The sequence below is a fragment of the Trachypithecus francoisi genome, unplaced genomic scaffold (genome assembly GCF_009764315.1).
Source record: "Trachypithecus francoisi isolate TF-2019V2 unplaced genomic scaffold, Tfra_2.0 Lachesis_group6, whole genome shotgun sequence".
Classification (NCBI taxonomy): domain Eukaryota; kingdom Metazoa; phylum Chordata; class Mammalia; order Primates; family Cercopithecidae; genus Trachypithecus; species Trachypithecus francoisi.
The window spans coordinates 38,986,345-38,999,261 of NW_022681471.1; the positions used below are offsets into that span (position 1 = coordinate 38,986,345).

At 39.4% G+C, this 12,917-nt stretch overlaps 1 long non-coding RNA gene across 1 annotated transcript; it reads right to left on the reverse strand.

Annotated features, from left to right (window-relative positions):
* Positions 1-1,006: 1,006 nt before the first annotated feature.
* Positions 1,007-12,437, reverse strand: LOC117078227. Its single transcript, XR_004434950.1, has 3 exons — positions 12,312-12,437; positions 10,606-10,616; positions 1,007-1,018 (listed from the first exon to the last, which is right to left on the reverse strand). It is a non-coding gene; the product is annotated as an uncharacterized LOC117078227 (long non-coding RNA).
* Positions 12,438-12,917: the final 480 nt, after the last annotated feature.

The window sequence follows — 12,917 nt, forward strand, 5'->3', positions numbered from 1 at the left end:
GTCCTTTGTAGGGACATGGATGCAGCTGGAAACCATCATTCTCAGCAAACTATCACAAGAACAGAAAACCAAACACCGCATGTTCTCACTCATAGGCGGGAACTGAACAATGAGATCACTTGGACACAGGAAGGGGAACATCACATACTGGAGCCTATTGTGGGGAGGGAAGCGGGGAGGGATAGCATTAGGAGATATACCTAATGTAAATGACGAGTTAATGGGTGCAGCACACCAACATGACACATGCATACATATGTAACAAACCTGCACATTGTGCAAATGTACCCTAGAACTTAAAGTATAATAATAATAAAAAATAAAAAAAAAAATTAAAAAAACCACCCTTAGTTTAAAAGATGTTTAGTATCACTACTTCTATTCACCACTGAAATGGAAGTACTAGAAAGTTCAATAATAAAACAAAAATTAAACTTATAAGGACCAAAAGGAAAAAGAAAAACTAACATCATCCACTGTCAGTCTATGTACAGTTATATAATTATTTATATAGGAAATAAAGAAAAATTGGAATGCAAACTATCACAACTATTAAAAGAGTTAAACAGAATTTCTGTGCACAAAATTAATTTAAAAAGAAAGAACAGTTACAATCCAACACAATGATAACACCAAATGCTGACAAAGATATGGAGCAACAGCAACTCTCATTCATTGCTGAAGGGAATCCAAATTGGTAGTCACTTTAGAAAACAGTTTATCACTTTCTTATAAAATTAAACATACCCTTACCATATGATATAGCAATAGTGCTTCTTTGTCTTTACCCACACGAGTTAAAAACATGTTCACACAGAAATGTCAGTGTTTATAGCAGAGTTATTCATAATTGCCAAAACTAGATGCAAGCAAGTTGTCCTTCAGTAGATGAATGGATAAACATACTGTTTACATTTATACAATGAAATGTTACATAATAATAAAAAGAGATGAGCCATCAAGCCATAAAAAGACACACATGAATCTTAAATGAATATCGCTACATGAAAGAAACCAGCTGAAAAAGGATATTAACTGGATGATTCCAATTATGTGACATACTGGGAAAGGCAAAATTATAGAGACAGTAAAAACAACAGTGGTTGCCAGCTCAAGGAAGGTGTGGAAAGTTGTATAGGTGTAGCATGGGGAACTTTTCAAGGTAGTAAAATTATTCTGCATGATACTGTAATGGTCAACACATGACAATATGCATCTATCAGAACTTATTAAGCTTTACAGAACAGAGTCGACCTTAATGTATACAAATGTTGAAAATATTTATGAGGTCTAGGAGATACCAGGATAGACTGCAGAATGTGACAAAACAGTCTTATTGTATTCCAAGTGTATTAAACAACCTCACTGTAGCAGGATGAGCTGCAGACAAAACTCCTCAGACACCGAGTTAAAGAAGGAAGGGTTTTATTCAGCCGGGGGTATCCGCAAGACTCCTGTCTCAAGAGCCAAGCTCCCTGAGTGAGCAATTCCTATCCTTTTTAAGGGCTCACAACTCTAAGGGGGTGCACGTGAGAGAGTCGTGATCGATTGAGCAAGCAGGGGGTATGTGACTGGGGGCTGCATGCACTGGTAATTAGATCGGAACAAAACAGGATAGGGATTTTCACAGTGCTTTTCTATACAATGTGCGTAATCTATAGATAACGTAGCTGATTAGGTCAGGGGTCAATCTTTAACTACTAGGCTCAGGGTGTGGCGCTGGGCTGTCTGCTTGTGGATTTCATTTCTGCCTTTTAGTTTTTACTTTTTCTTTCTTTGGAAGCAGAAATTGGGCATAAGACAATATGGGGGTGGTCTCCTCCCTTATCACAACAACTATTGACTTAGGTAACTTTGAAAATGAGTGGAAGTTGTTTTCCATGGAAGCACTGGGTCAAGAAATATATGAGTTTAGAGCACCTTGTAGTATCAGAAAGGAAGTGATAAAAAAAATTCCAAAATGATGGGAGTATATCAAATGAACACAAGACCCAGCTGAGAAAGCTTCCAATGGTTAAAACTGGAAAAATTTGAATAGTAAAATACAGTGGTGTTCATTATATACTGAATAATAAAATCAATGTCTATGAGTTCATACTGATATAAGTAAATAATTAGATAAATAAATGGGGAGGGGGTGATGTAATATTAGAGTACAGAAACCTAACACTGCCTCAGCCAGGTGTTCAATATCATCATCATCATCAGTGATAAGTCAGGTTGATAATATATACCCCTGATTTTTGATGCAAGTGGCATTTTACCTTCCTTTCTAGAACCCATAACACTATTCTAATCATGAGAAAAACTTCATATAATGTCTCCTAATTCAGAGATATCCTACAAAATACCTGACCAGTAATTCTCAAAGCTACCAAGGCCATCAAAAACATGGAAAGTATAAGAAGCTGTCATAGCTAAGTGGAGGCCAAGGAGACATGATGACTAAATGTAATGTGCTATCCTGAATGGTTCCTCAAATGGAAAAAAAAGATATTAGATAATAATAAATGAGATTTGAATAAAGTATGAACTTTAGGAATAATAATATATCAATGTAGCTTCACAAGTCATAACAAATGTACTATTCTAATGTAAGATGCCAACAATGGGGCAACTGTGTGTGGGATATATGGGAACTCCATATTATTATCGTCACGACTTTTCTATAAAACTAAAACTTTTCAAAGTATAAAGTTATTTAAAAATAAAGTCAATGAATTCTCATATAACATTAATAAGCAATTTTAGGGGTGAAAAAGGTATAATGCCTTTTCTATTACCATCACCAGAGTCACTGACAACATTCCTATAACAAAAGACAGGAAAATAAGATAAAAACATAACAAATTTATTAACAAAGTTTTATGTGATGCAGGAGACTTCAGAATCAAAGACCCCAAAACCCAGGGAATACTGTCTATTTTATAATAAGGTTTAATGAAGAACAGACAGCCATGCAGAAATATGATTGGACAAATGGTATGATCTAATGGTAACAGAGAGAGGAGCGAGGGATCCAGCAAGGCTTTTCTGTTCAGATTCTTCTTGGCCTCTCTGTGTAGAATTTGTTCCTCCTAGGTATGGGGCAAGAACCCTGTCTCTGGAACTAGAGTCTTTAAGAGAGAAAGAAGAGAGTAACCTTCTAGGTTTTAGGGCTTGCTTTAGCAAAGAAGAGTTCTAGTTTCTATGACCTGCCATGGGATGAAGAATTTTGATAACTATGACTAGCTTTGGAGAAAAAAAAAGAATCAGGAGACAGGAGGGCAGAAGATCAGAGAGGAGAAGGTTAGAGAGACCTTGCTTCTGAGGCCCTTCCAATCCCCTTCAGTTCAAAGTCTTCAGCATACCAAGGTGCCATACTTTAGAGTATTGTGTTCTGAGCCCCAATATTATCATAAAATGTAGTTTTTTACAAGGAGAAATTGACTATTGCAACAAATGCTATAACATACTTAGGAATAAATACCTTTAAAAGATTCAAGATATTTGTGGCATAAATTATAAAACTTCAGTAAACGACATAAATTGATATGCAAATATGTATAGAAATCTGTCATGTTCATGAATAGAAACACTCCAGTTGCTAATGATGCTAATTATTGCCAAGTAAATCAGTAATTGCAGTGTATTTTCAATCTAAATCCCAACTGATTTTTGATGAAACTTTGCAAGCTGATTCTAAACTCTATCTGAAAGACTAGAGAAAAAGCAATAACAGTAATAATAATAATAAAAGAATGTCAAAATGATTTTAAACAAGGAAATAAGGTATAGAGATTTTTCCTACCATGCAAGAATGGTTAATATTGTGTGTGTGTGTGTGTGTGTGTGTGTGTGTACACACATACCTATCCCCACATACATTATGTCTACATATATGTGTACTAAAAATAAGGGGGAAAACATGGGCAGACTAATACTAAACCACAGTAATCGTTGATTTTTGTTTGATTTTTTTTTTAAATGAAAGATGGAATAGAATCAGAGAGTAATACACAGACTTCAAATCTACCTCTTAGGTTTTATCTCTTTTAAAAAGGAGCAAATGTCCAATATTAAGCCTTGATAAGCTGCAGAGTGGATGTAGAGTTATGTATGCTATACTACTCCCTATAGGTTTCTGTGCACCTAAAATATTTCATAATAAAAAACAAGGCAAACTGATTCCGAGAAAATGGAGACCACACATACCATTTTGTCATTAAATTTTGTCATTAAAGAAAGCAGATAAATAGAATGGCAGCTGAAGGAGGAAGTGGGGTCAAGAGAAAAGTACTTATTTTGTTACGTTTATAGGGCGTATCAGTGCACTTATGTGAATGAGCCAGTAGTAAGTGAGAGGTTGCTAATGCCACAGAGAGAGAAGGCATCATTGAAAAGCAAAATCCAAAATCTTTGAGAAGTGAAGAAAAAGGATCTTGAGCACATTTGGAGGGGCTGGGTTTTGATAGGCGTATAGTGCATTTTCTCTATATTATAGTATCTTATTAAAAAACTGTGATTCAGTTTTTCTTTGTCCCATAATGCTTAGTGTTAAAGCCTGCTCAAACGCCTAAAATTGCCTTAGGTTAGCAAAGCTCTACCCTGTATCATTAGGATTGTAATGCAGCTTAACAGTACTTTCTCCAACATTACTGTTTGGTTCCCAGCACAGAAGTCTGGACCAACTGGAACAAAAGGTTAACCTGGTTAGTGTGCTGAGTGCCCAGTGAGCAGTGTGATTTTTTCCTGATGAACCTAATTTCCCACATTAGCAGGAACACATGGCATATTCTCCACAGCCTGGCTTTATGTTTAAATATGCACCACATGATATTGTGTGATGAATTCTCTTCTTCTCAGCCTGGAGAAGCAGAATGCAAAAAGAGGATCATCAAAAATGAAGCACCTTTTAGAAAGTCATTTCTACTAGAAACAAATAGAATCGGGTTTTAGGACATCACCTGTTCTTTTATTTCCATCAATCAGACAGAAATACTAAAATGCAATGTTTGTGGTGCCATGTTAACAGGTCTTAAAAACAGAATGGTAATTAGCTCACATGGGAAATTTAGGAATCATCTTATCCAAGTCCATTAATTTCCATACAACCCAACCCAGACCTCTCCAACCTGTAGATACCAATGAAATTCCCTTTATACTCATATTCAAATTACAAAGGATTTCTCAATCAGGAAACAACATTTCCTCAAAGTATCCTCCAATTATTTTTGAAAACCCACAAAATGGTTCTCACAGGAGGCTTAAATTTAGTCTTGAAGCTTTGGTGACCACTGATTTTCCTATCCTATTTACTCCAGTTTTCATTGATTGGAACTTCCAATTATTGACACTTAAGGTCAAGAACGAGTCTAGCTAAGTAATTGAGCATGTGGGCTCTGAAGCCTGTCTCTTGGGGTAAAATAATCCTTACTCTTCCCTAACCACATAACATAAACAAGTAATTTAATCTTCCTACGCCTCAGGTTCCAAATCTTTAAATGGGGCTGTGCAGGGCAAAGATGCCATCTGCTTCAGAACAAAGGGAGGTAAACTGCTTATTGTGGTGTATACACAGTGGAAAGTTTTCATAAGGGGAAGAGGAAATTTATTGTTGTTGGAACAGAAACTGAAGGAAGAAAGGGCAATGAAAATAATAAAGAAAATTAAATAAACTAATGTACTTAAAATGTCTGATGCATACTCAATATATGCTTATTATTATTACTATTACTATTAGTAGTAAAACCATAGGTAGGGAAATTGTTTTTATTATTTTCAGTTAACAGATCAGTGTCAAAGAAGGTATATACTTTACCTGAAACAGTAAACACTCAAAAACTGTTTGCTATTTTATTTATGAAACTGCTACATGAAGCTTTACATGTGTCATTTCTGAATGACTTCTGACACAGGAATGCCAGCATCAATACTAAGGGTATTCTTACCCAATCCCACAAATCTTCAAGGTGACAGAGCAGTGCTAGGACAGGAAGAGAGAGAAGAGTAGCCTTCTCTAAATTTGTGACACACCTTGCCACCTGGGCTACAAAATCTTAAGCCGTCCTGCTGTAGAGTACTGAAGAGTGTTCTGACACTTTCTACATGTTTTTTTTGCCATGGTGTAAAATTTCAACTGCTTATTAATCTTCTTACTATTAACACATGTAATTTTTCTATGAGTCTTTTCAGCATAAATGATTAAAAGAAAGTGTATGCTTAATGGCAAATTAAATACTGAGTTTCTGTTTCTCAAGAACATTGACAAGGAACATATAACTTACATAAAATGTTAGTGGAATGGTAGTGATATAACTGACCACATGTTAACCAGGAGACACATATCTCCTGAAGAAACATCAGCATCTATCACAGAAGTCAGCAGTTATTTTAAGATTATTATCATAGGGCCAATATGGCTGACTAGAAGCAGCTAATGTGCACCTCTCTCAGGGAGAGGAGAAAGAGCAGCAAGTAAATATTAGCTCTTAAACTGGAACATCCAGGTGGACACATTGAGATTTATCAAGGAAACAGTGTGACTCATGGAAAACAAATAGCCACACAGGACAACTGCCCACGTGGGGATGGCACAGAGCCAGGGGAGGTCCCCCAACGTGGCGAAATGGTGAATGAGTCAGAGTCCCAGGGACCCACACTATTGCCATGGACCTTTACATCTCTGCGCTCAGGAGATCCCTGTGAACTCCCTCTACTGAGGCCTCTAGACCCACACAGAGGGCTATGTGGAGTTTGGGCAAAGCTGCTGCTCAGGCACATGCAGAGTCCTGGGAGCACTGGGTCCCCTGGCACCTTGGCACCAGTGGCTGCAGCCCTGGCAACACAGGAGGCTGGGCTTCCTAGCATGCACCCAGGAAAGGGGCCAAATCCAGGGGCTGAGCAGTGATGGACTGCAGCCCTTGCCTCCACTGCATCTTTCAGGATAAGGCCTGCTGGCCTGGGATGCTAGTGAGGCCACCCTACCCTAGCCTGAGTTCTGGCCGAGAGCAGCTCTACAGTTCCATGGGATGGAACTCCCAGGGGGAGAGGCAGGCTGCCATTTTTACTATTCCACAACCTTCTCTTCTGTTACCCTCAGGATCTGGAGGGTGTGCAGTGATTACAAACTAATGCAGACACTCAGCAGTGTAGCTATCTCAAGGAAAAGCATCCAGACAGTTTTTCCACGTGAGTCTCCAACCCCACTGCTCCTCACTGGGCAGCATCTCCCAACCTGTCACTCCAGCCACTCCTCTCCTGGGTTCTCAGGGCAGTAGCAGCTCTGCACTTCCCTGAGGCAGAGCTCCCAGAAGGAGGGGCAGGACGCCATTTTTGCTGCTCTAAAGCCATGACTCCTGTTGCCCTCAGGAGAGAGTGTACTGGCTGGGGAGTGACACAGGACCGCTCCAACCCCCAAACCCCTCCTCGTGCCGCACCGCACCACAGCCATATTTACAAGTAGCTGGACTGTTTTCCACACAGATCTCCACCTCTGCTACTCTTCACCCAGCAGCGCCTCTAGACCTGGGCCTCCAGCACAACCGCTCTGTCCCCACCCAAACACTTCAGCCAGTGGCGGCTCTCTGATTCTCTGAGGAGGAAATCCCAGAAACAGCCCACATCCCCTCTGCCATTGCAGCTGCAGTGATATTGTCCTTACTGCCCTCAGGATGGGGAAGGAACGAAGGGCTGGAACCTCTGGCACATCACAATCACCATATGATGAAGAGGATCCAGTCTTTCTTCCCTGTGAGACCTCACCCTCCACTTTTCACCAGGCAGGGCGCCTGTCTTGGGAACACAGAACAGCTGCCCTACACCCAGCTGAGCATTCCCACTGCTAGTGTCTCTGTGCTTCCCTGAAAAGGGGCTCCCAGAGGCAAATGACAGCCCTTCTGCCACTGCCATGTCAGAGGTTCTGCTCCTGCTGCCCTCGAAATGGAGAAGAAATAAAGAGCCTGAGGGCTTCACTTCTGCTTCCAGCATGCCACAGTCGACATATAGAGAAAAGCCTCCACCCTTCACCAAGAAGATCTCCCAGCTTGGGCCAGCAATGCAGCCATCCCACCCTCTGGCTGAACATTCCTGGTACCATCGGCTCTGTGTTTAACTCCCAGAGGCAACCGAAAACCCCTCTTCCACTGCCACTACAGTGGTACTTCCCTTGCTGTCCTTGAAATGAGAAAGAAGCAAAGACCTTGAGTGCTTTAACCACACCTCCAGCAAGCCACAGCTGCTCTAAGGAGAAGAGACCACTCCGTCTCCCCCAGGAGTTTCCAGCACCCCCTGCTTATCACAAGACAGGGCCTATTGGATTGGGCCCACAACACAGCCACCCCACTCAAGGTCGATCACACTGATTGGAAGTGACTCTGCATTTCTCTGGGGTGGAGCCTCAAAAGACAAGTGAAAGGCCCTCTGCCATAGCCACTGCCAAGGTCCCTTCCCCTGTTGCCTCCAAGCTGGGGAAGGAGCATAAAGCCTGAGCTCACTCCAGCGCTACAGTATGCAGCCAAGGTGTGTTAAGCCAATATCTGCAGCCAGCACTCGAGTGGGAGAGGAGCCCACACCTTCTGAACACTGGGAGGGAGTACAGGTGCAAATGTGAGGAAATACAGAGGAGCTACGTGGCTGAGCAAGAGCCTACCTACTGGCCATTATACTTAAGTGCCATCTACTGGATCATAGCCCAAATTTCAACATCAAAAATACTTTGCTAATATACCTACCCTGTGAAACCAAGGACAAGAACTCAGCTAAAAGTAAAGGCCCTGAGCTAAGGCTCAGTCTTTTCTGAAAACATCCAGAAAATAAGTCAACTGACTGTATTCAAATTAAATCACAATTAAAGGAAAATCATCCCACACAGATGAGAAAGAACCAGTGCAAGAACTCTGGCAGCTCAAAAAGCCAGAGTGTCTTCTTTCCTCCAAACCATGACACTAGTTCCCCAGCAAGGGTTGTTAACCAGCCTGAAATGTCTGAAATAACAAATAGAATTTAGAATAGGGATAGGAATGAAGAACATTGATTTTCAGGAGAAAGTCAAAGCCCAATCCAGTGAATCTAAGGGGTATAATAAAATGCTACAGCAGCTGATAGATAAAATGGCCATTATAAGAAAGAAGCAAACTGATCAGACGAGCTGAAAAACACACTACAAGAATGTCATAATGCAGTCACAAGTATTAACTGCAGAATACATCAAGCTGGGAAGGAATCTCAGAGGTAGAAGATGGGTTCTCCCAACTAACTCAGTCAGAAAAAAAAAAAAAAAAGAAAGAAAGCCTCTGAGAAATATGGGATTATGCAAAGGGACCAAATCTATGACTCAGTGGTATCCCTGAAAGAGAAGGAGAAAGCAAGCAACTTGGAAGACACATTCCAGGATGTTATCTATGAAAATTTCCCCAACCTCTTTGGAGAGCCCAATATTCAAATTCAGGAAATACCGAGAACCTCTACAAGTTACTACACAAGAAGACCATCCCCAAGGCCGTGTCTGGTGATGAGCAGAGGGTGCTAGAAACATAGTCTTCAGATTTACCAAGGTTGAAAAGAAAGAAAAAATGTTAAAGGCAGCTAGAGAGAAGGGACAGGTCACCTACAAAGGGAACCCCATCAGGCTAACAGCGGACCTTCAGCAGAAACCCTACAAGCCAGAAGGGATTAGGGCCCATATTCAGCATTCTTAAAGAAAAGAATTTCCAACCCAGAATTTAATGTCCAGTAAAAGTAAACTTCATCAACAAAGGAGAAACAAGATCCTTTTTAGACAAGCAAATAATGAGGGAATTTATTATCACCAGACCTGCCTTACAAGAGGTCCTGAAGGAGAGCTAAATATGAAAAGGAAAGACTGTTACTGGCCAGTACAAAAACACATTTAAGTACATAGACCATTGACACTATAAAGCAACCACACACAAGTCTGCATCTATAGCTAACAACAAAATGACAAGATCAAATCCACACATATCAGTATTAACCTTGAATGTGAATTGGCTAAATGCCCCAAATAAAAGGTACACAGTGGCAAGCTTGATAAAGAAGCAACACCCAATGGTATACTGGCTTCAAGAGACTCATCTCACATGCAGTGACACCCCATAGGCTGAAAGTAAAAAGATGGAGAATAAATCTACCAAGCAAGTGGAAAACAGGAAAAAACAGGAGTTGCTATCCTAATTTTAGACAAAATAGATTTTAAAGAAATAAAGATCAAAAAAGACAAGGATGGGCATTACATATTGGTAAATGGTTCGATTCAATAAGAAGACCTAAAAACCCTAAATATATATGCACCCAACACAGGAGCATAAAGGAAGATCATAAGGAAGATTCCTAAGGGAAGATTCATAAGGATTCATGAAGGAAGATCTTAAGAAACTATAAAGAGACTTAGATTTTTCATACAGTAATAGTAGGAAACTTCAACATCCCACGGAGAGTATTAGAGAAATCACCAAAACAGAAAATAACGAACAAAGATATTCAGGAGCTGAACTCAACACATGACCAGATGGCCCTAATAGTTATGTACTCTTCTCTCCCAAACAAGAGAATATACACTCTTCTCTTATGCACATGGCACATCCTCTAAAATTGACCACACAATTGGACATAAAACAATTCTGAGCAAATTCAGAAAAACTGAAATCATACCCATGCAATAAAAACAGAAATCAATACTAAAATACCGCCCAAAACTATACAATGGCATGGAAACTAAACAACCTTCTCCTGAATGACCTTTGGGTAAACAATGACATTAAGGCAAAAATCAAGAAATTATTTGAAATGAATGATGATAAAGATACAACATATTAGAATCTCAGGGACACAGTTAAAACAGTGTTCAGAGGGAAGTTTATAATACTAAACGCCCACATCAAAAAACCAGAAAGATCTTAAATTAACATCCTAACACCACATCTACAGAAACTACAGAAATAAGAGCAAATGAACCCCAAAGCTAGCAGAAGACAAGAAATAACCAAAATCAGAGCTGAACCGAAGGAAATTGAGATTTAAAACACACACACACACACACACACACACACAGATCAATGAGTCTAGTAGTTGGTTCTGTGATAGAATAAATAAGACAGACCACTAACTTCAAATAAACACAATCAGAAATGGCAAAGGGACGTCAAGACTTACCCCACAGAAACACAAAAAGCCCTTAGAGTCTACTATGAACACCTATATGCACATAAGCATGATAGCCTAGAAGAAATGAATAAATTCACAGAAGCATACAGTCTCCCAAGACTGAACCAGGAAGTAATTGAATCCCAGAACAGACCAATAACAAGTTCCAAAATTGAAGCAGTAATGAAAAGTTTACTAACCAGATAAAGCCCAGAACCAGATGACTTTACAGCTGAATTCTAACAGATGCATAAAGAAGAGCTGGTAACATTCCTACTGAAACTACTCCAAAGAATTGAGGAGGAACTCCTCCCTAACTCATTCTATGAGGCCAGTGTCATCTTGATACCAAAACCTTGCAGAGACAAAACCAGAAAAGAAAACTTCAGACCAACATTTTTGATGAACATAGATGCAAAAATCACCAACAAAATACTTGCAAACCAAATCCCACAGCACATCAAAAAGCTAATCCTTCACAATCAAGTAGGCTTTATCACTGGGATGCAAGGTTGGTTATACATACACAAATTAATAAATGTGATTGATCACATAAATAGTCCTAGAGACAAAACCCACAAGATTATGGCAATAGATGCAGAAAAGGCTTTCAATACAATTAAACATCCCTTAATGTTAAAAACACTCAACAAAAATAAAGGAACAAATTTCAAAATAATAAGAGCTATCTATGACAAACCCACAGCCAACATCATGCTCAATGGGCAAAAGCAGGAGGTATTTCCCTTGACAACCAGAACAAGACAAGATGTCCTCTTTCACCACTCCTATTCAACATAGTACTGGAAGTCCTGACTGGAGCAATTAGGCAAGGGAAAGAAATTAAAGGCATTCAAATAGGAAGTCAAACTACCGCTCTTTGAAGATAACATGGTTCTATAGCTAGAAAACCCCCTAGTCTCAGCCAAAAAGCTCTTTGATCTGACAAACAACTGCAGCAAAGTTTCAGGATACAAAATCAATGTACAAAAATCGGTAGCATTTATATACATCAACAACATCTAAGCTGAGAACCAAGTCAGAAAAGCCATTTTACTTATAATCGTCACAAAAAGAATAAAATGCCTAGAAATACAGCTAACCAGGAAGGCAAACATCTCTACAATGAGAATTAGGAAACACTGTTCAAAGGAATCAGAAATGACACAAACAAATGGAAAAACATGCCATGCTCATGGATTGTGAAAACTGATATCATTCAAATGGCCATGCTGCCTAAAGCAATTTACAGATTCAAAGCTATTCCTATCAAACTACCAATGACATTCTTTACAGAACTATTTTGAAATTCATATGGAACCAAAACTATTTGAAATTCATATGGAACCAAAAAAGTGCTCGAGTAGCCAAGCCAATCCTAAGCAAAAAGAACAAAGTTGGAGGCATCACATTTCCTGACTTCAAACTATAATACAAGGCTACAGCAACTATAACAGTATGGCACTTGTACAAAAACAGGAATATAGACCAATGGAACAGAATAGAGAGCCCAGAAATAATGCCACGCACCTACAAAGATTTCATGACAAAGATGCCAAAAGTGATTGCAACAAAAGCAAAAATTGACAAATTGGATCTAATCCAACTTAAGCATTTCTGCACAGTAAAAGAAACTATCAACAAAGTAAACAGATAACATACAGAATGGGAGAAAATTTTTCCAAACTATGCATCTAACAAATGGCTGATATCCAGGATCTATAAGGAACTTAAACAAACGTACAAGAAAAAAACAACTCCATTAAAAAGTGGCAAAG